Source organism: Lathyrus oleraceus, chromosome 6 (assembly GCF_024323335.1).
Source record: "Lathyrus oleraceus cultivar Zhongwan6 chromosome 6, CAAS_Psat_ZW6_1.0, whole genome shotgun sequence".
In the NCBI taxonomy this organism is placed as follows: domain Eukaryota; kingdom Viridiplantae; phylum Streptophyta; class Magnoliopsida; order Fabales; family Fabaceae; genus Lathyrus; species Lathyrus oleraceus.
Window position 1 is genome coordinate 489577319 of NC_066584.1, and position 25600 is coordinate 489602918.

Genomic DNA, 25600 nt, shown 5'->3' on the forward strand with positions numbered 1-25600 from the left:
TCTAACTGCCAGTAGACCTGATATTGCCTATGCAGTTGGTGTGTATGCTAGATACCAAGCAGAACCCAAAGTGAGTCACTGATAACACTGAAATTTACCGTATTTTCGACTTCGATTCGACATGCATTCTTGTTGTTTTATTATCATTTTGTTGTGTTATTGATATGTTTTCCTTTGTTTTCAAGTTTTTACTTTAATCGGAGCCCCGATCGAGAAAAGGAGTGAAAAAGAGCTAAAAACCCTAAAATTCAGCATTTTGTACTTGTGGCCTACCCCATGGCTGGCGCCATAGACCCTGCCATGACGTGTCCAAGCTCAACTTCCCTTAACTTCCACGTTCCCCAATACTTCCACTAAGGCGCCTCATTTTGTGCTTGTGGCGGACGCCATGGCCTTGTGGCGGGCGCCACAAGAGGAAAGTTTTTCCCTCCCATTTTCAAGTTGAAGGGCATCCTTGTCATTTCCATCTTTTTACTTGCTTATAAATAGAAACTCAAAATCAATTTTACAATCATCCAAACTTAGAGCAGAGGCAAACTCAGAGCAACTTTGTTTCACTTAGGCATATATTCAGTATTATAAAGTGGTAATCGCTTCGCATTGGAGTGTTACCACAATTGTGTAGTCGAGTCTGTGATAGAGTCTGTAATCGAGGTTGGAGCACTTTGGAAGGAAGTTAATCCTACCGCCATTTTCATTTCCGCTTTGCAATTTATTCAACCCTCCGATTGGAGCAGGTTTTTATTACTTGTCTTTATCTTATTTATTTTCCCGCACTCGCTTTACTTTATTTATTTTCCCGCACTCGCTTTACTTTATTTATTTTCCTCGCACTCGCTTTAAATTATTTATTTCCTCGCACTCGCTTTAAATTATTTATTTCCTCGCACTCGCTTTAAATTATTTATTTCCTCGGACTTGCTTTAAAGTATTTATTTTCCGCACTCGCACTACTTTTATTTATTTCCTCGCACTCGCACTACTTTTATTTATTTCTCGCACTCGCACTACTTTAATTTACTTTCCGCACTCGCACTACTTTTATTTAAATTAATGCACTTTTACTTTACCATGTCTAACTAAATCTATAAGGTTAGAATGTAAGAATCGTAAATGAACCGATAATCCGTACAATTGTTCGTAGAAGCACTTAAGGGCTATTTTAACTTTCAACTTAAGTTTTCCCGCACTTCAATTCCGTTGGGTAAGATCGAAAGCCGTCCAACGTCTTTTTAAACTTAATTGTTTTTAACTATTTAAAAAACAGCGAAAATGCTTTGTTTAGTTCATTAGGAGATTTTAACATTAAGAAGAAAAGAGATTTTAAAACTATTTTCGGACGCATTTATAAGTTTAAGAGTCTAGTTCGTAAGAACCTCTTTTGGTTATGAAATCCAGGTTATAATACTTTTCAACTTAGTCAAGATACTATATTTCTTAAAAATAGGTTTACTACTCTAACGCAATGCGCGCCTTTTTATAAGTGACAATAAGAGGGTTTGATTAGGGAGTACGACTCGGTTCTGAATATGCGAAAGCGACAGTTCCTGTTAAATTACTTCTTTTCAAAGTAGGAAACATTGCCCATAAGTAATTCTATTAGCAAGTACTTGGATTATCAATTGATTATGTGAATTAAATTCGACCTTGTCTTTATTAATTCAACACTTTACTTTTCATTGCACACTCCAAAAACACTTATTTTGATTGCCTTTGATAAACACCATAACGACAGATAACGATAGATTGACACTTGGTCTATGTGGATTCGATAATCTTTTATATTACTCTGACGTGTTCGTATACTTGCGAAACACCGCATCAAGTTTTTGGCGCCGTTGCCGGGGACCAATTTCGTCAAATTTCATTTCCCTGTTGTTATATCGTTTAGACTTAGGCTATTTCCCGCTGGTCAATGCGAAGAACTCGCAGCACCGGAAGTTTAAGCTTAGTATACCCTCTGGCGGAACCTGAACGTTACGCTCGCGCACGTTTATTCTTTCATAGAATTAAGAGAGCTATGGCCGAAGATCAAAACCAAAGACCTCTTAAGGATTTCGCTCAACCATCTAATGAAGAACCTAGTTCTAGTATAGTAAACCCAACCATCCCAGCTAATAATTTTGAACTTAAACCATCCCTGTTTCAACTAGTGCAACAAAGACAATTAGCAGACACTTTTAAAACCAATAGAGCTTCTCCTGAGGAAATACGTTTAAGATTATTTCCTTTTTCCCTCAGAGATAAAGCCCTATCATGGTTAGATTCCCTTCCACCCAATTCCATTACGACTTGGGATAACCTTAGAAGAGTTTTTCTTGCTAGATATTTTCCCCCGAGTAAAACCTCCGTTCTTCGAAACCATATAACTAGATTTACCCAAAACCAAGGAGAATCGTTGTTCGAAGCTTGGGAGAGATATAAAGAGTTGTTACGAGCATGCCCACATCGCTTATAAAATTGGTTAATCATTCAAACCTTCTATAATGGACTTCATTACAACACAAAGATGACCATCGACGCTGCCGCAGGCGGTGCTCTGATGAACAAACCTTATCCTGAAGCTAATGCCCTCATCGAAGATATGGCTCAAAACCATCAATCATGGGGAGTCGAACGAGCGACAGTTGAGAAGAAGGAAGCCCAAGGAGGAGTGCATGAACTAAGCTCTATAGACATGATGCAAGCTAAAATGGACGCATTAGCTCTTATGGTCAAGCATATATGCATAAACCCGAATACTATAGCCGCAGTTTCGTCGGATTGTGAGATATGTGGAACCAAAGGACACCAATCCGCAGAATGCAGTCTATTAAACGAAACCCACTCTGAGCAAGTGAACTACACCCAAGGGAACCCATACTCGAATAGCTATAACCCTGGATGGAGGAATCATCCGAACTTCTCCTATAAAAACAATAACCCTATTCAAAATAATGCACCTCGGAGACCTAGTTATCAAGCCCCTAGATCAAATCAACCTATGCAACCTGTACCATCAAAGCCGAGCCTTGAGAAAATTATGGAAAATTTTATCACCGCCCAAACCCAACAAAACAAGGAGTTCATGAACCAAAACATTCATGTTAACGAATTGATTATTCAGTTAGGAACCAAGGTTGACCAAATAGTTACTCATACTAAGATGCTTGAAACCCAGATCTCTTAGGTAGCTTTAAACCAAGCCCCTCAGACTACACCTAGAGGACAATTCCCTGGACAACCTCAACAAAATCCGAGAGGACAAGCCAATGCAATTACCCTACAAAGTGGGAACGCTTATGATGAGCCACCAAACCCTATATTGAGTGAACCCGAATCTTCTAAGGAATGTACCAAACTTCTAAGGAATGAAAACCAGGAAGGTCGAGAAAAAGGAGAAGAACCTAAAGATAAAACTTACTTACCACCCCCTCCATATAAACCACCTATACCATATCCGCAAAGACTCACCCAAATACCTTCATGTAGAAATCCCTTTCACAAAAGCCATCACCCAAATACCTTCTTATGCAAAGTTTCCCAAAAACATCCTGACCAACAAACGTAGACTTGACGATCCGAAGCCTTTGGAATGTAATGTAATTTCCGAGGACAAATTAGCTAAGAAAGATAAAGATCCTGGAAATTTCTCCATTCCTTGCCTTTTGGGTAATTATTTCATCGAAAAATATTTTCTAGACTTAGGAGCTACTGTGAGCCTAATGCCTTAAGCAGTTTGTGAGAGGTTAAACTTAGGAGAATTACAGCCCACTAAGATGTCACTTCAGTTAGCCGATAGATCTGTTAAATATCCGATAGGCATTTTAGAAGATGTTCCTGTTAGGATAGGTCAGTTATTTATCCCTGCTGATTTTGTTATCATGGACATCAAAGAGGACAATGATATACCAATCCTTCTAGGTAGACCATTCTTATCGACTGCAGGAGCCATAATAGATGTCAAGAAAGGAAAGTTGACATTTGAGGTAGCTGACGAGAAAATAGAATTTATACTTTCGAAATTTCTTATGGCACCTGTGATGGGAGACTCGTGTTATGCCTTCGATATCATTGATGGATGTGTTAGAGAATTAGAACAAAAAGAAATTATAAAAACAATTAAGTTACCATCGACTCTCATAAGGGAAGATGATGACTTTAAGAAACCTTAGATCGATGATAACCTTTACGAATGTTTATCCCTTACTCCAGATCCTATGCCATGTGTAGCACCTCAAATTTGCACCTCCCATTTTGCACATCCATTTTCATCATTAGGTCATTAACATAACATTGTCCACTGCATAGCATTGCATTGTCCATTTGCCCAAGTACAAGTCATCAGACAAGATTAGGTCAACTAGTCAAGAGATCTAGTCAAGCAAGCAAGCAAGTGCATTTTTCATTGAAGCAAAGCCCTAAGTTTGGTTCAACAAGTTCATATGACCTAGGGATCATTTTGAAGTGGATTGGCCAAAGGTTGGATGATCAAAGCTCAACAATCAAGCTGAATTTCATCTGAAACCCTAGAAAGTCAATTATGGTCAACTGTGCATGAAATCATGGATTTAAAGGTGAGAGATGGTTAGAGAGGTCTCATTCATGTCCATACAAGTCTCATTTGACATGTCAAAGATCAACATTGAAGAATTTGAGGTCAGATGAAAAGTTTCCAAAAATAGTAAGTGACCTGTAATTTCAAACTGCCAAGAATGGAAAGGTCTTCTCCTCAAACTTACATCATCATACAAGCTTCAAATGGAATTTTGTCCAACATGAAAGTTGAAGATCTTTCTCTCACCTTTCCAAAAAGTCCAAGAACATCCATTTCTCATGTGTGGTTGGCAAGTTATGATCAAATCATTGTCAAGGAATTTTGAACTTCAAACTTGGATAACTTTCACACCAATTGGCCAAATTGAGTGGGGTTTTTTCCTACAATCTCCTTTTGACATGCTCTATCCAAATCATTCATTTCATTTCATCAAAACTCATCACACAAAAATGGCATTTTTCATGTGACTTGAATTTGAAAAAGGGAGGGAAAAAAATCAATTTGAAAACTATGCATTTTCCACATTTCCCACCACTTGAATTTGGTCTAAAACCACATTTGGAGTGTGTTTGGACAGAAATTCGTGCACTGTAGCAAGGGTTTCATGCACATGAGGGGTGTTTGATCAATTGGACATACACTTGCATTTTTCTTAATTTTGCATTTTTGGCTTAACCTTGATTAACAAAGTTGATTAACAGCACCTATATATTCCTAATCCTAACTGAATTCATAATTAACATTCATTGATCTCAGATCTAGATCAAAAAATCACCAATTCTCTCAACTTTTTCTCTTGATTTTTTCTGCAAATTTTCCAAAGAACTTGCATTGTTCTTCATTGATCTATCATCTACAAGCATCACTGGACCTTCTGCAAGCAGGAATTCACCACTGCGAAGCTGTTTCTTGGACAGTTAGATCAAGCTTCTTCAATGGCAGTTGCACATTTGAGCAAGATCCAAGACATTTCAGCTTCGATTCTTTATTCATTCATCTTCCTAACAATTAATGAGCATCTGTTTCGACAAGATAAAGCCAGAAAACCTCAAATCCAAAGCTGCACTTCAAACCAGGTCAGAATTCGATCCTCGCGTTTCATGAAATTATGCTATGGCTTATGTAGATCTTCTATCCATGAGTACACTGAGCTTTGTAGTTTTAGATTTCATCAAGTATTGAGAGAGATATCTGGATTTTATGTTTGGTTGATGAAACTTCATTTGATCGACTCGTTCATGTGAGTAGGAATTAGGTCTAATGATGTTTAAATTAGTAATGAGAATTGAAAGACGAACACAATGGTATGCTGCTTGTTGATTTTCGTGGATGTTTGTTCTTGAGCTGGAAAATGATGAAGAACATCAAGAACCCTAACTATTTCAATTGCCAGAACGTGTTTGATCGTGTATTGGCCTGTTTGCATGATTTTTTTGTGTTTGTGTCCCATGCGTCCAATGATAGCTCGCCACCTCATTTAGTTAAACGCGGCGTTTCAGACAGCGCGCGCGTATTTGAATTTGGATGCAGCTCGAGTCCTGGCTACAACACTTCTATAATTTGCTTTGCATTATTTTTCACATAAGCCTCATATGTTCATGCTTGGTTCTTTCACATTTTTTTTATTTTTTTCTTCTCATTCAAAAATCATAACTCATTCAATATTTGTCCAATTAATATGAGATTTTTTCCATGATGATCCTTGCCGTGTCTACTTTTTTTTGATGATTTTTTTGGAAATTGTGCACGTGTGGAATCTGTTTGGGCTTAGGGTTTAAGTGAACATGTCATTTGTTGCACCCTTCTTGCTATTTTGATCATGAAATGATGATGCTTAATCCAAAATTCTTGAAACTTTGCATGCTTATACTAGAGATCTTAATTGACATTTTGGCATTGAGTTTCCAATTTTTCCATTTCTGGTTTGTGAGATATGACCTGATCATTGGAGGTGTGACAATTTGTGTCACACCATTGCTTGCTTGACTTCTTGATTTTCTTTACCATGCCATATGAACTTTAAATGATCTGAATTTTTGCATGTTGACTCTTCTGGATGTTAAGTTTGAATATGAATTTTTGTGGATTTTTTGAATGGATTTCCAATTTTATTGAGATTTTCTCCCCTGTTTGACCAATTGTGGACCTTTTGTGAGTCATGATTTCATATGATTTGTGAAATTCTTGTTGTTTATTGGATGGACCTGAAATTTTGCATGTGTATTTTAGACACATTGAAGTTTGTAATGGCTTTGATTTGGTTCATTTATCTTATGCCAATTCTGTTTTATGCTTGCTTGAAGTTGATGCACGATTTGGTGCCTTGTATGAGCTTGTTTGAACATGCTTTGACTTATGGATTTTATTTGACATACTTCTATTTGTCCAAATGACTTGAAATTTGGTATGATGATCCTTTGATGAATGCTGTTTAGCCATGATTTTTATTGGAATTTATTGAATTGTTTTTGAGTTGATGTGGATTGAATCTTTCTGTTTGGTCCTATGAGGTTCTAAATTGCATGCTATGCCTTCTTTGCCTCATGAAATGATCTTGGTGAATGATATAAATGTGAGACCACTTGGATTTGTTTCTTATTTGATTGGTCTTGATTTTGGATAAGTTTCATGTTCTGTTTTGGTTTATTGCTCCCATTTGACCCTAGGCCTTAACCTAGAGGTTTGCTTCTCACATTTGAGCTTTGTTTCAGGTCAAAGAGCACAATTGCTTATACTTGATGATATGCACTCAATTGGAGTTGGTTTATTGTTTGTTTATGACTAATCTTGAGTTTGTTTTGTAGGCATTGAGACTTGTATTTAGGCCTTGTGGCTTGCACCTTTGTGCATTGCTTTGCTTGATTGTTGTTTGACTGTGTATAGTTAACTGTTGACCATTGTCTGTTTGACTTTTGTTTGAGTTGAGTACTGATTATGTTGGATTGTTTTCAGGTACCTTAGTTGCTATAGTTCCTTTGTGAACTTGCTTTTACTTTAACTCCATGTAGTCTGGAAGACCTGGCCTATTACTTGGCCAGGCACCTGTCTGAAGTCCTCCTTAAGAGGCAATGTTTGTGCTTGTTTATTTTTGTCCCCAAGCAGGAAAAGACCTTTGATAAGGCAATTGGCAGACACAAGAGATGTGTAATCCATCTCCTGCTATTCTGTTGAGTCATCCCTTTGCTCACACCACTGTGTTGATGCATTGTGGATAGTAACCCAAGATCCTTGTACAGTTGTACAGTTGAGTCAGTGTCATAAGTGTAGAAGGGTTCCCACTTTCTGAACCCACACTTCATTGTCTGAAGCTCTCCCAGATCAGGGATAAGAGCTGTGAAGTCTCATCTTCACTCACCTTTCATCTGCTTCACCCTAACTCTCAATGTTAGGGTTAAGAGCTAACATCACCCTGATACAGTTGGCTTGCTTCTTGCAGCCTAACCCTTGTTTGAGCCCACTTTGTGTGTATATAGTGTGTGCTATTTGTGATTGTTTGATTTTGCCTGTGCTTAGGATAGCTTGCTCCCTGTGCAAGTTAGATAGCAACCTTGACTTAGGGACGATTTTGCATGATAACATCTAGGCTCGAGTCGTAGTCTCCCTAGTTGTGTCTCCCTTTGTTATCTGGTTAGGGTAGTCCTTTGTCCCTGCGTAGGGGAACTACGTCGCCCTGATCCTCATACCAGATGAGGTACGTAGGCAGGAGATGAGTTGATCTCTCCGGGCGCCCTTTTTGTTTTGTCTTTGTGTGTGTTAGGAGATGGATGTAAGCCCAGCGATTGGCATTCCGTATCCTTTTGTTTTATGCTTGGAGTCCGATGTAAGTCCAGCGATTGGCATTTGGTTTCCAGTGTGTGTGTTTGGTTCGGAGTTTGACGTAAGCCCAGCGATTGGCAGTCGATTTCCCGTGTTGTTTTGTCTTGCGTGCGTTAGCTGAGCTACGAGTGCTCTGATTCTTCTTTAGTCAGAGAAGATACGTATGCATAGGATGCGACATCCTAGCGAGCACGTTTCCCCCTGTCCGAACTACGTCGACTCTGATGTCTGTGCCTGACAGACTACGTAGGCCCAGGATGCGATATCCTGCCGAGTTAGTTTCTTTTGTTTTCTGTGTGTTCTTTTCAGCCAGTGTGTGCAGTTTGTTTGAGCAGCGTTTAGCAACCATATTCCTTCCTTTTGTGCGTGGATCCCGTCGAGTACGACGGATGCGTAGGGGTGCTAATACCTTCCCTTCGCATAACCGACTCCCGATCCCATTCTCTTTGGTCGCGAGACCATGTCTTTTCCAGGTTTACTTCGAGCGTTTCCTTTCCCTCTTTTGGGATAAATAACGCACGGTGGCGGCTCTGTTGTTTTCGTTTCCCGCCGGTTTTTCACGTAATGTGACACCATGCCCTAAGAAACCAACCTTAGAACTTAAGGAACTGCCTAAGAACCTGAGATATTAGTTCCTCGATGAAAAGATGAACCGTCCAATTATAGTCAGTGCTACCTTGAGCCAAGAGGAAACAGACCAACTTTTAGACGTTTTACAAAGATATCCCTCAGCCTTAGGATATAATATCTCTGACCTGAAAAGTATAAGCCCATCCATATGCATGCATCGGATTTCGCTCGAAGAAGATTCAAAACCCTCCAGAGAACATCAGAGAAGAATAAACCCTATAATGAGTGATGTTGTTAAAAAGGAAGTTCTTAAGTTACTTGAGGCAGGAATCATCTATCAGATCTCGGATAGTAAGTGGGTGAGCCCTGTGCATGTAGTACCTAAAAAGGGAGGCATCACAATCATGCAACACGATAAAGGAGAACATGTAGCAAAACATTTAGAAGGAGGATGGCGGATGTGTATAGATTATAGAAAATTAAATAAAGCAACTAGGAAGGATCATTTCCCTTTACCATTTATAGACCAGATGTTGGAGCGTCTAGCCAGACACTCTTACTTCTGTTATCTAGATGGATACTTTGGATTCTTCCAAATACCTATCCACCCCGAAGATCAAGAAAAAACTACCTTTACATGCCCTTATGGAACTTTTGCCTATAGACGAATGCCATTCGGCCTCTGTAATGCCCCAGCTACTTTCCAATGCTGCATGATGTCAATCTTCGCAGATTACCTAGATGGTATCATGGAAGTGTTTATGGACGATTTCTCGGTTTGCGGATTTGATTTCCACAATTGTCTTCCTAACCTTGAGAAAATCCTGGAGAGATGCGTGGAGGTGAACCTCGTGCTAAACTGGGAAAAATGTCATTTCATGGTGACCGAAGGAATAGTTTTAGGACATATAGTTTCTGAAAAAGGTATAGAGGTAGATAAAGCTAAAATAGAAGTTATAGAAAACCTAAAACCACCAAAAACCATCAGAGAAGTCTGAAGCTTTCTTGGACACGCTGGATTCTACCGGCGTTTCATTAAAGACTTCTCCAAAATAACTAAACCTTTAACTGGACTTTTAATGAAAGATGCTGAATTCATTTTTGATGAAAAATGTAATGACGCATTTAATCTTTTAAAGCAAGCATTAGTATCGGCACCCATTATAAAACCACCCGATTGGTCAGAACCTTTTGAGATAATGTGCGATGTTAGTGTTTATGTAGTTGGAGCTATTCTAGGACAAAGGAAAGATAAAAAATTACATGCCATTTATTATGCCAGTAGAACCCTAGATGTTGCCCAACTTAACTACGCAACAACTGAAAAAGAATTACTCATTGTAGTTTTCGCTATAGACAAATTTAGATCTTATCTAGTAGGAGAAAAAATTATAGTTTACACCGATCATGCTGCCATTCGTAACCTATTAAGTAAAAAAGATGCCAAGCCCAGGTTACTCCGATGGATTCTATTACTACAAGAGTTTGATTTAGACATAAGAGATAAAAAAAGGTACTGAAAATGTAGTAGCCGATCACCTTTCTAGGGTAGAGCATCTAAAACCTGAACTAGTACCCATAAATGATGATTTCGCCTATGATAGACTTATCGCTAAAGTAGAAACCATTGAAGATGATAACATAGATCCTTATGAGCACCCTCAAAATTCCTTAGCAATAAGTAACGTACCCTGGTATGCAGATTTCGTTAATTACCTAGCTGCTGATATAGTACCCCCTGATCTTGACTACCACCGCAAAAAGAAATTCTTCCACGATGTGAGAAACTTCTATTGGGACGAACCGCTCCTTTTCAAAAGGGGTAAAGATGGCATTTTTCGCCGTTGTGTTCCAGAAGAAGAGGTAAATAGTATTATCGAGCATTGTCATTCTGCACCTTATGGTGGACATGCGGGCACCTCTAAGACATACGCCAAAATTCTTCAGGCTAGCCTATTCTGGCCTACCATGTGGCGTGATGTCTATGCCTGCATTGTCAAATGTGATAGATGCCAACGCACTGGAAACATTACAAGGCGTGATGAAATGCCTCTAAGAAACATTCAGGAAGTAGAACTCTTTGACGTATGGGGTATAGATTTCATGGGACCTTTTCCACCATCCTTAGGAAACAGGTATATCTTAGTAGCCGTAGACTACGTGTCTAAGTGGATTGAAGCTATAGCTGCACCCACAAACGACACTAGGGTAGTAATCAAATTATTTAAAAACTATATATTCCCTAGATTTGGAACACCACGTTTAGTCATAAGCGATGGAGGATCACACTTTATATCGAGAATGTTTGACAAACTTTTAAGAAAATATGGAGTTAGGCATAGAGTAGCAACACCATACCACCCACAGACTAGTGGCCAAGTAGAAGTATCTAATAGGGAGATAAAACAAATCCTAGAGAAAACTTTTTCTATTTCTAGGAGAGACTGGTCTCAGAAGCTTCAAGAAGCATTATGGGCCTACAGAACCGCTTTCAAAACCCCTATAGGAACTACTCCTTATCAACTAGTTTATGGAAAATCCTGTCACTTACCGTTCAAATTAGAGCATAAGGCCTATTGGGCCATTAAAACTTTGAATTTAGACTACCTAGCCGCTGGAGAAAAGTGTACCCTAGACATTCATAAACTAGAAGAACTTAGGCAATCTGCCTACGAGAATGCAAAAATATCTAAAGATAGGACAAAAGCCCATCACGACAAAATAATAATAAAGAAAAATTTCAATATAGGCGATCATGTTCTCCTTTTTAACTCTAGGTTACGACTCTTCCCTGGAAAGCTACGTTCAAGATGGACTGGTCCTTTCGAAGTATCCAAGATTCTGAGATCCGGAGCCGTAGAAATCAAGAACGATACTTGTAGTCCATTCATCGTAAATGGACAAAGACTGAAGCTCTATGAAGGAGGAGACATCCCAGCATACTACTCAAGCCACACCCTGATTGATCCACCGATTCCTACTACTACAGGTGTATAAATTCTAATCGTCAAGCTAATGACATTAAACAAGCATTGCGTGGGAGGCAACCCATGGCTTTTCTTTCATTTTACTTTTTCGCATTTATTTAATTTTAATTTTATTTTATCTTATCATATTTTGCATTGAGACTAAGATTTGAATGGTCTGTATTTTCAGGATCACTTTCTTAACTTTTACAGGATGCAGGATTTCGATGACATGCACGTGGCCTATAGAGATAATGCTCAGAGGGAGCGCTACATTGCTTTGTATCAGCGCCCTATGGCACCCACACGTTATCCCGATCAGCATTGTATGGAGGCACTCGGTATCGAGTCGAGTATCCGATTCCTTAACCACCAGCTTCACTGGGACGAGTTTGCTGATGACTTGAGTAACACCTACAGGAATCTGAATTTAGAGTTCCTGAGTTCATTCGACTATGACCCATATTCTGGACCAGATGGGTATGCTGCTTTCAGGCTTTTCGGAGTTGAGTACTCCTTCAGCCAGAAAGAGTTCGGCGACTTATTGGGTCTCCAGACCACTCACGATGCTATCCCGGAGACACCTATGGGATATTTCCTGGGTAAGGAGGTTGAGAAGTTTTGGAGTGATATATCAGGTGGCGGAAGCCAGGATCCATCTATGCAGTTGTCTCATGTCATACATAACCCCGCCTTTAGATACTTTCAGATGATATTAGCACATTCCTTCATGGGAAGGCCGGATGCAGAGACACTATTGAGTGAAGAGGAGATCTTCCTATTATTTTGTGCATCCCAGTCTCGCCCAGTAGCATGTGGGAACTTTTTATTATACGGTCTCAGAGGTATCTCCAAATATACCGAAGGAGTCATCCATGTGGGCAGAATCATCACGCAGATTGCTGTCGCTTTAGGTCTGTCCCGCAAGCTGTTACATCTTCGGACCTACTGTGGGTACACTACCATGGACATCGACTTCTGTTTGACCAGAGGGTTGATGAGGAGAGCCTCTTTCCACCCATGTCTATTCCGATTTCTAGTCGACAGTGAGGCTATCCATTATTTCACATTGCCAGATCCTATGATGACCAGTGTGCATGATCCAACGAATTGGAGTTATGCTCTAGAGGGCCAGGGAGAGACCGTTGAGGAACCGAGATCACCACCCATTTCTGAATACACGCCTACACCACCATCTCCCAGAATCACTGTTTTCTCTAATAATCTTTTATTGCAGACACCCGACATCCGCACTCAGATTGTTGAGTGTCGTAGAGAGATCGCAGAGCTTAGACAGGAGGTGGCTGACCTCACTTTACAGATGGGAGTGTCTGATCTCACCCATGCTACTGAAGCCGACTGTATATCAGGAGATCGCAGAGCTCAAGCAAGAAGTAGCCATGCTTCGTGGTTCCTCTCAAGAAGATGACATCCCCATTATATGATCTCACCATTCCATCTTATTTCATCTTTCTTTTATTTTATTTTTCTCGTATTTACATAACTCATCTTATATTATCGCATTTGGAATATTATATAAACTACATCTATACATTAATATTTCTACTTTTATCTATATATGTCTTATGTTTGTTTTATTTGCATTTTTTATTTTAGTTGTTTATTTATTTATTAGTCTAATATTTAATTTTTGTTTCATTTTTATTTTTTGTTTTTACCTTTATAAAATTATGCAAGTCAATGATGCTAGGAAAATCACAAAACAAATGTTATTCGGACCCCTCAAAGCCAAAAGACAAGAGAAGCCCAAGCCAAAGGACCAAAATCCGGCCCAGCCAGATTTTGCCTTGTGGTGCCCGCCATAGACCCTGTGGCGCCCGCCACAGCGTCTGTAAAAGGACGGGGCAGAACCCCTTTCTTCACCATTTTTGCAACTTACAACCTTCCAAACCCATTTTTTCACCTTGGAAAAACATCCTTGAACCCACAAAAAGCTCACACTTTTCTAACCACCACACGTACAAATCATCTTTCCGAATTCCATTTTCATTTTCATCCGTCGGATTTTGTAAAAATCCAACCTTTTCACAAACCACTTCATCTTCTTCATCACTTCTCAAGAGCTTTCAAATGGAGTTTAACGGATTCATTCTTCGAGGAGGGAAACCGGGGGATAGACAAAGAAAAATTATTGAACGGTTGCAAAATTGGGAAATCCTCCCGACAAGGTATGTTGACGAAAATTGTCTCTACACTTTAGGTATCTATCATAGCATATTTCATTTATTAGATAATTTAGGTTTGCATAATTTCTTTTCCAATAAAGAACCAACCTATGAGCGGTTGACAATTGAATTTTTGAGTTCCTTAATTTATATTGTCAACCCTAACACTGCTAGCATAGTTCATACTGTCAGATTTAGAATGTTTGTTGTTGAATACGAATTCAGTACCGACGAACTAGCCAGCTTGTTAGGAATCACTCATGGAGACGGTGCTATTTGTGAGGCCCCTTTGGATTCCGAATGGTCTTTTGAGGTATTTTCCTTCTGGGAGCGTCTATCAAACACTTCCATAAACTCTTTTGAAGGAGTTCTTGCCTCAACTATCCATAACCCGACCATCAGAGTTTTTAGATATCTGTTGGCATGCACTATTTTTGGCCGGGGGAATCCAAATAAGGTTAATGCTAGAGAGCTTCTATTTTTACAAGGAAGCCTCACAAATAGATGTATTAATTCGGTCCCGTTCATGCTTGCTCATATGACTTTAACTTTGAATAAAGCGGGACCGATTTCTTTTGGTGGATTGGTTACATCTATTGCTCGGGCACTTAACCTGAACAATGATATGGCTACCCTAGACCCTTTACCTCCTCGCACAATTAACCTAAAATTTATAAGAGACATGAAATTGTGCCGTTCGAGGAGAGAAGGAGGCTATATACTTATGGTTCATGGTGTAGCCATCCCATCTGTTGTTTTGCCGTGCACTAGACGTACGGACGTACGAGATGAAAGGAATTGGACCTACACTTTAGATGCCCCACCTGTTTTGGGTCCTCTTCCTCCTAACATTCCTGATGAGGCGGGACATGAAACTGATGATGAATATGATCGGCGAGAGAGATCTCCCGTACCCCATGTATCCCCCCATCATCCTTCACCACCACACACCGCATCATCTTCTTCTTTTGCAGGTACAACTCCTGGCTTCTATATTACAGGGGAGATGTGGCGTGACCACATGGCTAGAGAGCAACGACGTGACTACCTACTCTCTACCATCCAACAACAGCTGGCGAATAACATGAGCTTCATGCAAGAGTCGCAGCGGAGGACAGACAGGTCCTATGACACTGTTCTACAATCTCTGCAAACGATCACAGATACACAAGCCCATCAGCAACACTACCACCAGAGACACATGGCACTCATTGAAGCCACTCAAGGTTCCATTATGGGTAACCTTCGAGAGGTGAGTACCGCTCAGGATGCCTTGCAGGCGAGGATGGACCAGAGAGACCGTCGTCGTACCCGATCTCGTCGTCCACCTCAGGATGGCGAGGGCACTAGTGGTCAGCAATAGGTTGTCAGGTAACTCTTCCCTTATCTTATTTCGAAACATTGGGGACAATGTTCGATTTAAGTGTGGGAGGAGACTCTATCGTCTTTTCTTTATTGCTTTTCTCGTTTTTCCTTTATCGCTTTTTCTTTGCTGTTTTTAGATAGTTTATTTATTGTTATTTCCTTTTAGTTGTTTATTTTGCTTTTTAGTATAATGCATGAGTTTGACGAGTCACTAAATATAGTAGATCTTTAGTACAATCCTACCTCCCCATACCTTTAGCCCCACCAAAATAAATTTTTGCAAAAGAAAATAGGGTTATTCCGAAAGTTTTCAGGTTTTAAAGACATGTTTTGAGTAAGGATACGGTGACTTGGGAGAACTTTGCGAAACATCAGTATCTGTTTTAGCACCATAAGCTTCGTAAATATAGAAATCATTCCCGAAACCCCATATACCATGGCCTTAATCATCATTTCCGTATAAGTCCTTAGTAGTTTATCTCAGTAGTCAGCTATGGCCTACGCATCCTCTACGTAGGTGACCGATGCAAATAAGTGAATGATCCAGAAAAACAAAAAAATAAAAGAAAGCAAAAAGGCAACTCCGGTATAAATGACCCTCACAAAGTCATTTAAACCAAAGAATTGTAAAAAATTGCTACAAAAAGAAAAAGAAAAAGAAAATCTTACCCACTACTAATGGGTTCAGAGGTATCTGGCACTGAACTCGGTAGGGCGGATTACGATCCGATCCCCCACGACTACAGTTGGGTCCAATGAAAGGGTTTACACATATTTATGTGCCAGAAACCCCATGCTCAGATCATAATCACTAACAGGCCACTCTACTATGAAGCATGTACGGATAACGGGCTTAATGTGATTGCGCCTGAATGAAAAGGACACAAAAAGAGATGAAGAGGCAGGCCTAGGTATTGTGGGATAATATGGGTTGGTTAATATAGGAATGAAGTTTATGTCCGTATTTGCGGATTAGTGTCACCATGATACCCTTAGTTCACTCAGTTAGTACCTATCACTGCATCCCGACTTGAACTTAGAATTTTTACCTGAAGCACTCGTTTACACGAATTTTCTTTTATGAGCTTTTCAATGTTTTGCTTGAGGACAAGCAAAGGTTTAAGTGTGGGAGAGTTTGATAACACTGAAATTTACCGTTTTTTCGACTCCGATTCCACATGCATTCTAGTTGTTTTATTATCATTTTGTTGTGTTATTGCTATGTTTTCCTTTGTTTTCAGGTTTTTTCTTTGATCGGAGCCCCGATCGAGAAAAGGAGTGAAAAAGAGCTAAAAACCCTAAAATTCAGCATTTTGTACTTGTGGCCTACCCCATGGTTGGCGCCATAGACCCTGCCATGACGTGTCCAAGCTCAACTCCCCTCAACTTCCACGTTCCACACTACTTCCACTAAGGCGCCTCATTTTGTGCTTGTGGCGGGCGCCATGGCCTTGTGGCGGGCGCCACAAGAGGAAAGTTTTTCCCTCCCATTTTCAAGTTGAAGGGCATCCTTGTCATTTCCATCTTTTTACTTTCTTATAAATAGAAACTCGAAATCACTTTTACAATCATCCAAACTTAGAGCAGACGCAAACTCATAGCAACTTTGTTTCACTTAGGCATATGTTCAGTATTATAAAGTGGTAATCGCTTCGCATTTGAGTGTTATCACAATTGTGTAATCGAGTCTGTGATAGAGTCTGTAATCGAGTTTGGAGCACTTTGGAAGGAAGTTAATCCTGCCGCCATTTTCATTTCCGCTTTGTAATTTATTCAACCCTCCGATTGGAGCAGGTTTTTATTACTTGTCTTTATCTTATTTATTTTCCCGCACTCGCTTTACTTTATTTATTTTCCTCGCACTCGCTTTAAATATTTATTTCCTCGCACTCGCTTTAAATTATTTATTTCCTCGCACTCGCTTTAAATTATTTATTTCCTCGCACTCGCTTTAAATTATTTATTTCCTCGCACTCGCTTTAAATTATTTATTTTCCGCACTCGCACTACTTTTATTTATTTCCTCGCACTCGCACTACTTTTATTTATTTCTCGCACTCGCACTACTTTTATTTACTTTCCGCACTCGCACTACTTTTATTTAAATCAATGCACTTTTACTTTACCATGTCTAACAAATTTATAAGGATAGAATGTAAGGGCTATTTTAACTTTCAACTTAAGTTTTCCCGCACTTCAATTCCGTTGGGTAAGATCGAAAGCCGTCCAACGTCTTTTTAAACTTAATTGTTTTTAACTATTTCAAAAACAGCGAAAGCGCTTTGTTTAGTTCATTAGGAGATTTTAACATTAAGAAGAAAATAGATTTTAAAACTATTTTCGGACGCGTTTACAAGTTTAAGAGTGTGGTTCGTAAGAACCTCTTTTGGTTAAGAAATCCAGGTTATAATACTTTTCAACTTAGTCAAGATACTATATTTCTTAAAAATAGGTTTACTACTCTAACGCAATGCGCGCCTTTTTATAAGTGACAATAAGAGGGTTTGATTAGGGGATACAACTCGGTTCTGAATACGCGAAAGCGACAGTTCCTGTTAAATTAGTTCTTTTCAAAGTAGGAAACATTGCCCATAAGTAATTCTATTAGCAAGTACTTGGATTATCAATTGATTATGTGAATTACATTCGACCCTGTCTTTATTAATTCAACACTTTACTTTTCATTGCACACTCCAAAAACACTTATTTTGATTGCCTTTGATAAACACCATAACGACAGATAACGATAGATTGACACTTGGTCTCTGTGGATTCGATAATCTTTTATATTACTCTGACGCGTTCGTATACTTGCGAAACACTGCATCAATCACTTAAATCAAGTCAAGAGAATTCTCAAGTATATCAATGGGACTTGTGAGTATGGTATGCTATACTCTCATGGCTCTGAGCCTGTCTTATCTGGGTATTGTGATGCTGATTGGGCTGGGAGTGCTGATGATAGAAAAAGCACATTAGGAGGATGTTTCTTTTTGGGAAACAATCTCATATCGTGGTTCAGCAAGAAACAGAATTGTGTATCATTGTCCACTGCAGAGGCTGAGTACATAGCAGCTGGAAGCAGTTGTTCCCAACTAGTATGGCTGAAACAGATGCTGACTGAGTACAATGTCTCTCAGAATGTCACAACATTGTTCAGTGACAATCTTAGTGCCATCAATATTTCAAAGAACCCCATCCAACACAGCAGGACCAAACACATTGACATTAGACATCACTTCATCAGAGATCTGGTGGAAGACAAAGTGATTACCTTGGAACATGTAGCTATTGAACTACAACTTGCTGACATATTCACAAAGGCTTTGGATGCTACTCAGTTTGAAAATTTAAGGGGCAAATTGGGAATATGCCTTTCTGAGGAATTATAACAACTAAGGATGTTAGGAATGTATTGTTTAATATTTCAAACTATTAAACAATTGAAAGTGTGCTCTGATTGGTCAACAGATCATAGCTATTTCACTTGCAAAAAGTGTGGTAACAAGATGTTATGGGGATATCTTAACATGAAACATCCTATGTACCTGTGGGAGTTAAGGGACATGTTCATGCAGGAGTGGCTCAAGATGTCATACACAAAGTCATGGCATTTGATATGGTTGTACCTGCTGTGAAGTAAGAGTGTGTGTCTACTTGATCAAAGCTGTGAAGCAATATCAAGTGGGTGTTGTCTTGATCAAAGCTGTAAAGCAAGATCAAGAGGGGGTATTCTTGATTGAAACTGTGAAGTAAAATCAAGAGTGTGTTTCTGAAAATTTGTGTGTAACTCATTTTTGTTTTGGTCTGTAATTTTAAGTGTTGCTTTGGCAACGTTTTTGACAAAAAGGGGGAGTAACACCTGTACCCCAGGGAAAACAGATTTGTTAATTGCTTGAACAGATCTATTTGAAGTTGAAGATCCTCTAATCCAGAGGTTGTGTTGCAGCTTGATGTTCAACTTCTATGTGTGTTGATGAATGTGTTGCTGTTTGCTATCTACTTGTGCTGCTGTTGTTTGAAGTTTTTTTTAACTTCTATGTGTACTGAGTGTGTTTCTGTTCAACCTCCATGAGTGCTGAGTGTATTAGCTAATTTAATTCTCTGCATGGATGTGTGTTTTCCGCTGCTGTGAACTCTGTTGTGATGCCAAGTTGTTTTAGCCAAAAATTTGCCAAAGGGGGAGTTTGTAGATGTTTAATTGGCTGCATTTTGTCTTAAACCACTAACTGTACTCTGATGTCTTGACTGATGTCATGACATGCTTGAGTAGTATCCTGCAGGATTACCTAATACAGGATTTACTGAATGTCAAACTGGATGTTATGACATTCATCCATGACAGCAGATACTGAACTATAGAATAGTTGGTTTTTCTGTTATAGCTCAGTATTTAGTTCAGTCTGTTTTTCAGGAGAGTAACAAACCTGGCACATAGCCTATTGTCTGAATGTCAAACTGAATGTTATGACATTCATCCTTGGCAGTATATACTGAATTATAGGTAGGTTGGTTTTTCTGCTACAGTTCAGTATTTATTTCAGTATGTTTTTTAGGAGAAAAACAGACCTGGCATGTGGCCTATTGTCTAAATGTCAAAATGAATGTTATGACATTTATCTTTGACAGCTGATACTGAATTATAGACTGGTTGGTCTTTCTGTTACAGTTTAGCATTTAGTACAGTCTATTTTTCAGGAGAATAACATACCTAGCATATGGCCTATGTTCTGGACGTCAAACTGAATGTTATGACATTCATTCCTGATAGCATATGCTAAAGTGTAGGATAGTTAGTTTTTCTGTTTCAGTATTTTTCTCAGGCTATTTTTTAGGAATCTAATAGCTGAGCTAAAATCCAGGAAACTAACAACTGTGCTACAATTAATGAACCTAACAAATAGCCTATTTGTTAGCACCCTAATATGTGGAAATTAGGTTAACTTGCTTAACCTTAATTTTAGGAAATACAAGTACAAGGCCCAAGTGCTGCAATATAAAAGGATGGCAATCCTACTTTCAGGATTCATGGGTTTTAAGCGTGAAGCATTCATTGTACCATCATACTTCACGGCTGTATGTTATTTGTGTCTTGTATTAGGTTTAACTTGTGAGCCAAGCAATTATCACCTAGATGATTGCATTGGACTAGGGTGTTCATTGAGTTGTAAGTGTTGTGTCACTCTAAGCTTTTAAGCGTGAGTGCTGTGTATCTTGATTAAAGTTGTTAACCACAATCAAGAGTTGTTTGAAGTATTACTTCGCCATTGACTTTAAACTTAATTAAAGGTTGTAATCACTGTGGTGATTGAGGGGGAGTGAGTAGTAACTCTAGTCTTAGTTTAGATTGAAATTGCATTGGGTAGGTATTAAGTGATAGGATTAAACAGTTGGTTTAAGGCCTGAATTAATACTACTAATAGTGGATTTCCTCCCTGGCTTGGTAGCCCTCAGACGTAGGTGTGTTTGTCACCGAACTGGGTAAACAATCTTTTGTGTTATTAACTGTACTTTACATTTACCTGCTGTATACATTCCTGTCTGCGTAGAATCGGATGTCATAACATCCAGTGTGACATCGATAGTCAGTTACTAGAATTTCAGGCACCCGCCACCCCTTCATGGCGCCCGCCATGTGTGGAAATGGGAAAGTTCATGGGATCGTGGAGGTTACCTCCTGGTTGAGGGATGATGAGTCATGGCTTCCCCTATAGGGGCCGCCATGCATAACGCCATGTGTATAATATTTATCAAAAAACCCTAATTTTTGGTGTTTTTGCTTCAGTTCTTCTAAAAGGGTCCCGAAAGAGCTAAATATCTTAAAACAACATAAAAGAGAGCATAACACAAGCATAATGATAATAAATGAAATTCTGGTATCATATATGAGATGTCGAAGGTAATCTCACAACACTAATATCTTAGCAATACAAACAAGATAAAAGATAGAGAACAGTAAAGAAAGAGACACAAGCAATTGATAACCCAGTTCGGTGCAAACTCACCTACGTCTGGGGGCTACCAAGGCAGGAAGGAAATCCACTAAATAGAATTAGTTCAAAGGCTCTTAGTAAACAACTTCAAGTTACAGTCTTTTCACCTAATCTCTACCCATGTGACTTCTACCTAAGAACTCTTAGATATGAGACCTTACTCACTCCCCCTCAATCACACCAGTGATATAAAACAAGAATTACAATGAAAAAAAGACACTCTTCAAGGACACACACTTGATCTTACTTAAAATCTTAAATCAAGTAGACACACACTCTTGCTTAAAAGTTTAAAGAGACAAATTACAACTCAAAAATCAGACCAATTCAATCATCTATTGGATGAGTTGAATGGCTTACAAAACACACGACCACACAAGACTAAAACCCTTCTTTTCTCTCAATATTTCATTCGTTATTTCTTGTGTATCAAATCAGGTTTTCCATGTCCTTTTTATAGAAGCATTTGGTTGGGCTTGAACATCATAAAACCCCAAAACTATTTTCCATTCAAATCTTCTCATGACACCTGATTAGATCTCTTTGGAAAATAAGTAAATCAGGTTATAATTAATGATTGAATGCGCGTGTAAATCATATCTTCAATCATACATAGATTTGAATTAAAAACGCAATCACATAATACATAACATTCAAACTGAATGTTCTGGATACATATGTCATGACATCGGGTCTGACAACCTGGTAAAATCCTGCATAATTACATTTTAAACATCCTGCAGGTACAAGTTATCTATGTCAAGACAACACATGTGACAACTTGTGAACACTCTATGTTTTAGCAAAATTGCCCCTTTGGGAAATTTTGGCTAAAACATATATCAGTCCATTTGGTCACAAGAGTAAAAACATATCAGCAGTTAAGCAACAGCAGAAGCAATAAATACACATTTACTAGCTATAATCGCAACTAGTAACAAACACACATTAAACACATTTTAAGCATGTATGTGTTTCTTCTCCCCCTAAGTTTGTTCAACACAAACATCTCCTTCAACAACTTCAACAACACCTGTGACATTCAGAATCTCCCCGTCTAACATCTCCTTCAACAACTTCAACAACACATGTCACATTCAGAATCTCCCCATCTGACATCTCCTTCAACATCACTTGTTCAACACATAACATTATTTTGTTTAACACATCTGTCATCTGTTTAGCCTAGCTAGCTACTTCAGCACAGATTAACTACAGCTCTCCGCATATTAACTGCAACTCTCCACATATTAACTTCTCCCCCTTTTAAGTCAAAATAGACCAAAGTGACAAATTAGACAAAAAAAATGTCAATCAGTCTAGCAGAGAATGTCACAAAGGATGTTATAACATATAAAATGTTAAAACAAAATGACAGGTGGTACAAAACCATAATCATACACAGCTACATGAGCTGAGATAAACAGAAATCTAGAGAACTCATAAAGAGCCCAAAAATTACATCATGGCATCAAACAAGACTGCCAAAAAAACTACAAACATTAAATCGCAAGCATCAAAGTATCCAATCATCCAGAACACACATCATGATAACAGGGGGACCATCATCACCACAACTCAGTCTGAGGAGGTAGCATCTTCATCACCTTCAAATCCAGAACTGCCACTAGATTAATCTTGAGATTTAGACCTCTCACTTGAGGTGTGGGTATCTGTTTCCTTGGCTTCACCAACATTGTCCATATCTCCTTGCTCCAAGCTACTAATTAGAACCTCTAAAGCCTCTTTCCTAGCCTTATCCACCCTAATCCCAGTCTCCAATTCCTTACAGGTCTCCTTCAATTCATCAATCAGGCTAACTTGAGATGCGGCTTCTTTATCGCAGATGTCATGACAATGTCATTGACATGATTGCCTTCAAATAACTTGTAATGAACTGACAATGGAAGATTTCTTCTACTAGGGATATCGCTTGTGCTTAAAATACCAGGTTGCTGGCTTAGAATTATGCCATAAATAATTGAGGGAAAGGCAATTGACAACTTCACTGCATTTGTGGAAGTATGTCTAACAATTTGTTCAAACATGAACCTTCCATAATCAAAGTTGAGCTTAGTTCCAATATCATATATTATCCTCCCAAGAGCATTAGAGATTGCTGAGATGTGGTTTGTTGGTACCCAGTTAGCTGACCCTATCTTATGCAAGATAACATATTTAACAGTTAATTTTCCAGTAGAGAGATGCTTTTTGCTTGGCCATTCCTTGACTTGTCCAGCAGTGATTGTCCTACAGTCTTCCTTGTCTGTGGCCTCCAATTCAATAACACCTTTTGTTCCTCTTCCTAGGAACTTAGTGATTACAGTAGGGGAGAACCTTAAACACCTTCCTCTACAAACACTTTGCAAAACTTTTTGTTGTTCTTGTCAGCAATATCCTCCGGGAGGTTCAGCACAAACTCCTTCACCGGACCTTCAACACATTAAGGTAATGCCCTAAATATTTTCATTAAACCAGCAGACTTGATCAACTCCATAACCTCCTTCACTTCCACAACATCCTTTCCTAGTTCCATTTCCACAACAACTCTCCTCTGTATTATAAATTTCCACTTGGCTGCACCATCTTCCAGATGGAAGGAAATGTTATCCAAATGCACAGTAGTAACCTTGGCAGGGGATTTTCTAACAGTTTGCTTTTTGACAGGAGAGATGTCTAGGACATCGTCTTCAACATATTCCTCTGAATCAGAACTTTCTCTGACCTTTCTCTTCTTGACCTCCACTTTACTCCATGACTTTGAAGGACCTACAACAGTAGCCTTCTTACTAGTTCTGGTTGTCATCATCTTAGCCACTGACCTGCCTTTCGTGGTCTTTATTTTCTTTGCAACCCTTGGCTCCAAGTGATGAAGGAAGGTGTCATCTTCATCATCTGAGCCCTCTTCTTCTAAATCAATCACTTTCTCAGTAGAGTCATGCTTCTTAGACTGAGAAGCATCTACAGGTTTCTTGCTAGGCACGGTTTTCCCTAAAGAACACAGTCCTTCTGCAGCAATATCTTTCCCTGACCTAGATGAATCATCATCTTTCTCATTTTGAGGTTCCACCTCACGTGAGGGCCCCCTTCTAGACAGAGGAGTTGAAACTCCCTTGACTGAGTGTCCTTCATTTAGGATCCTTGTGACCAGATTCCTAATGACAACATCAGTATAATGCATGTCATCCTTAGGAGGAGGGTTGTCAGAACTGTTACATTGACTGTTTCCTGCAGTGGAAGAAGGACCAGGGGCGTCGCTTGGGATGACCGAAAGAGGAATAACTTCCAAAATGTCTTCATCCAGAAAATCCATGGAGGGTGTTCTTGGTTTGTGAGTAGGTTTAGAACCAGAAGATGAAGGATGTTGTGACATTTTGTTGAACTTGTGAGAGAATTTTTGTTGCCCTAACAGAGATGGTCGATACAGTTTGATGAAGATGGAAGAGGTTGTGTTGTGGTTGCGTGTGAAAATGGTATAGATGGTAATTCCAATACTAGGTAATGATTTACCATAAATGGGGCACTTTCTTTTAAGTTGGTAGACAATATTTTTATTACCTTTTCCACTCCAAATTAATTGCTATAAATTCTCATGAATACAAATCCCTGATTTCCCTCTTAAACATTCAAATTCATTAGTATCCAAAGCCTTTGTAAATATGTCAGCTAATTGCATTTCCGTAGTAACATGCTCCAGGGCTATGATTTTCTCTTCCACTAGTTCTCTAATAAAGTGATGACGAATATCAATGTGCTTTGTCCTGTTGTCCTGAATAGGATTCTTATAAATATTTATAGCACTCAGGTTGTCACAGTACAATGTCATGACATCTTGTGTGACATTGTATTCAGTTAACATTTGTTTCATACAAACCAGTTGAGAAAAACTACTCCCAGCTGCTATGTATTCACCTTCAGCAGTGGATAGGGACACACAATTTTGTTTCTTGCTAGACCATGATATCAAGTTGTTCCCCAAGAAGATGCATCCTCCTGATGTGCTTTTCCTATCATCAGCACTTCCAACCTAGTCAGCATCACAGTATCCAGTCAGCCAGGATCCAGAACCATGAGTATATAACATCCCATAGTCACTGGTGGCATTGACATATTTCAGTATCCTCTTCACTTGGTTTATGTGACTGACTTTTGGTTCAGCTTGATATC

At 39.0% G+C, this 25600-nt stretch overlaps 1 non-coding gene across 1 annotated transcript; it reads right to left on the reverse strand.

The window, feature by feature from the left end:
* Positions 1–2350: 2350 nt before the first annotated feature.
* On the reverse strand, positions 2351–2454 carry LOC127099379 (small nucleolar RNA R71). The gene has a single exon (XR_007793886.1). It is a non-coding gene; the product is annotated as a small nucleolar RNA R71 (small nucleolar RNA).
* Positions 2455–25600: the final 23146 nt, after the last annotated feature.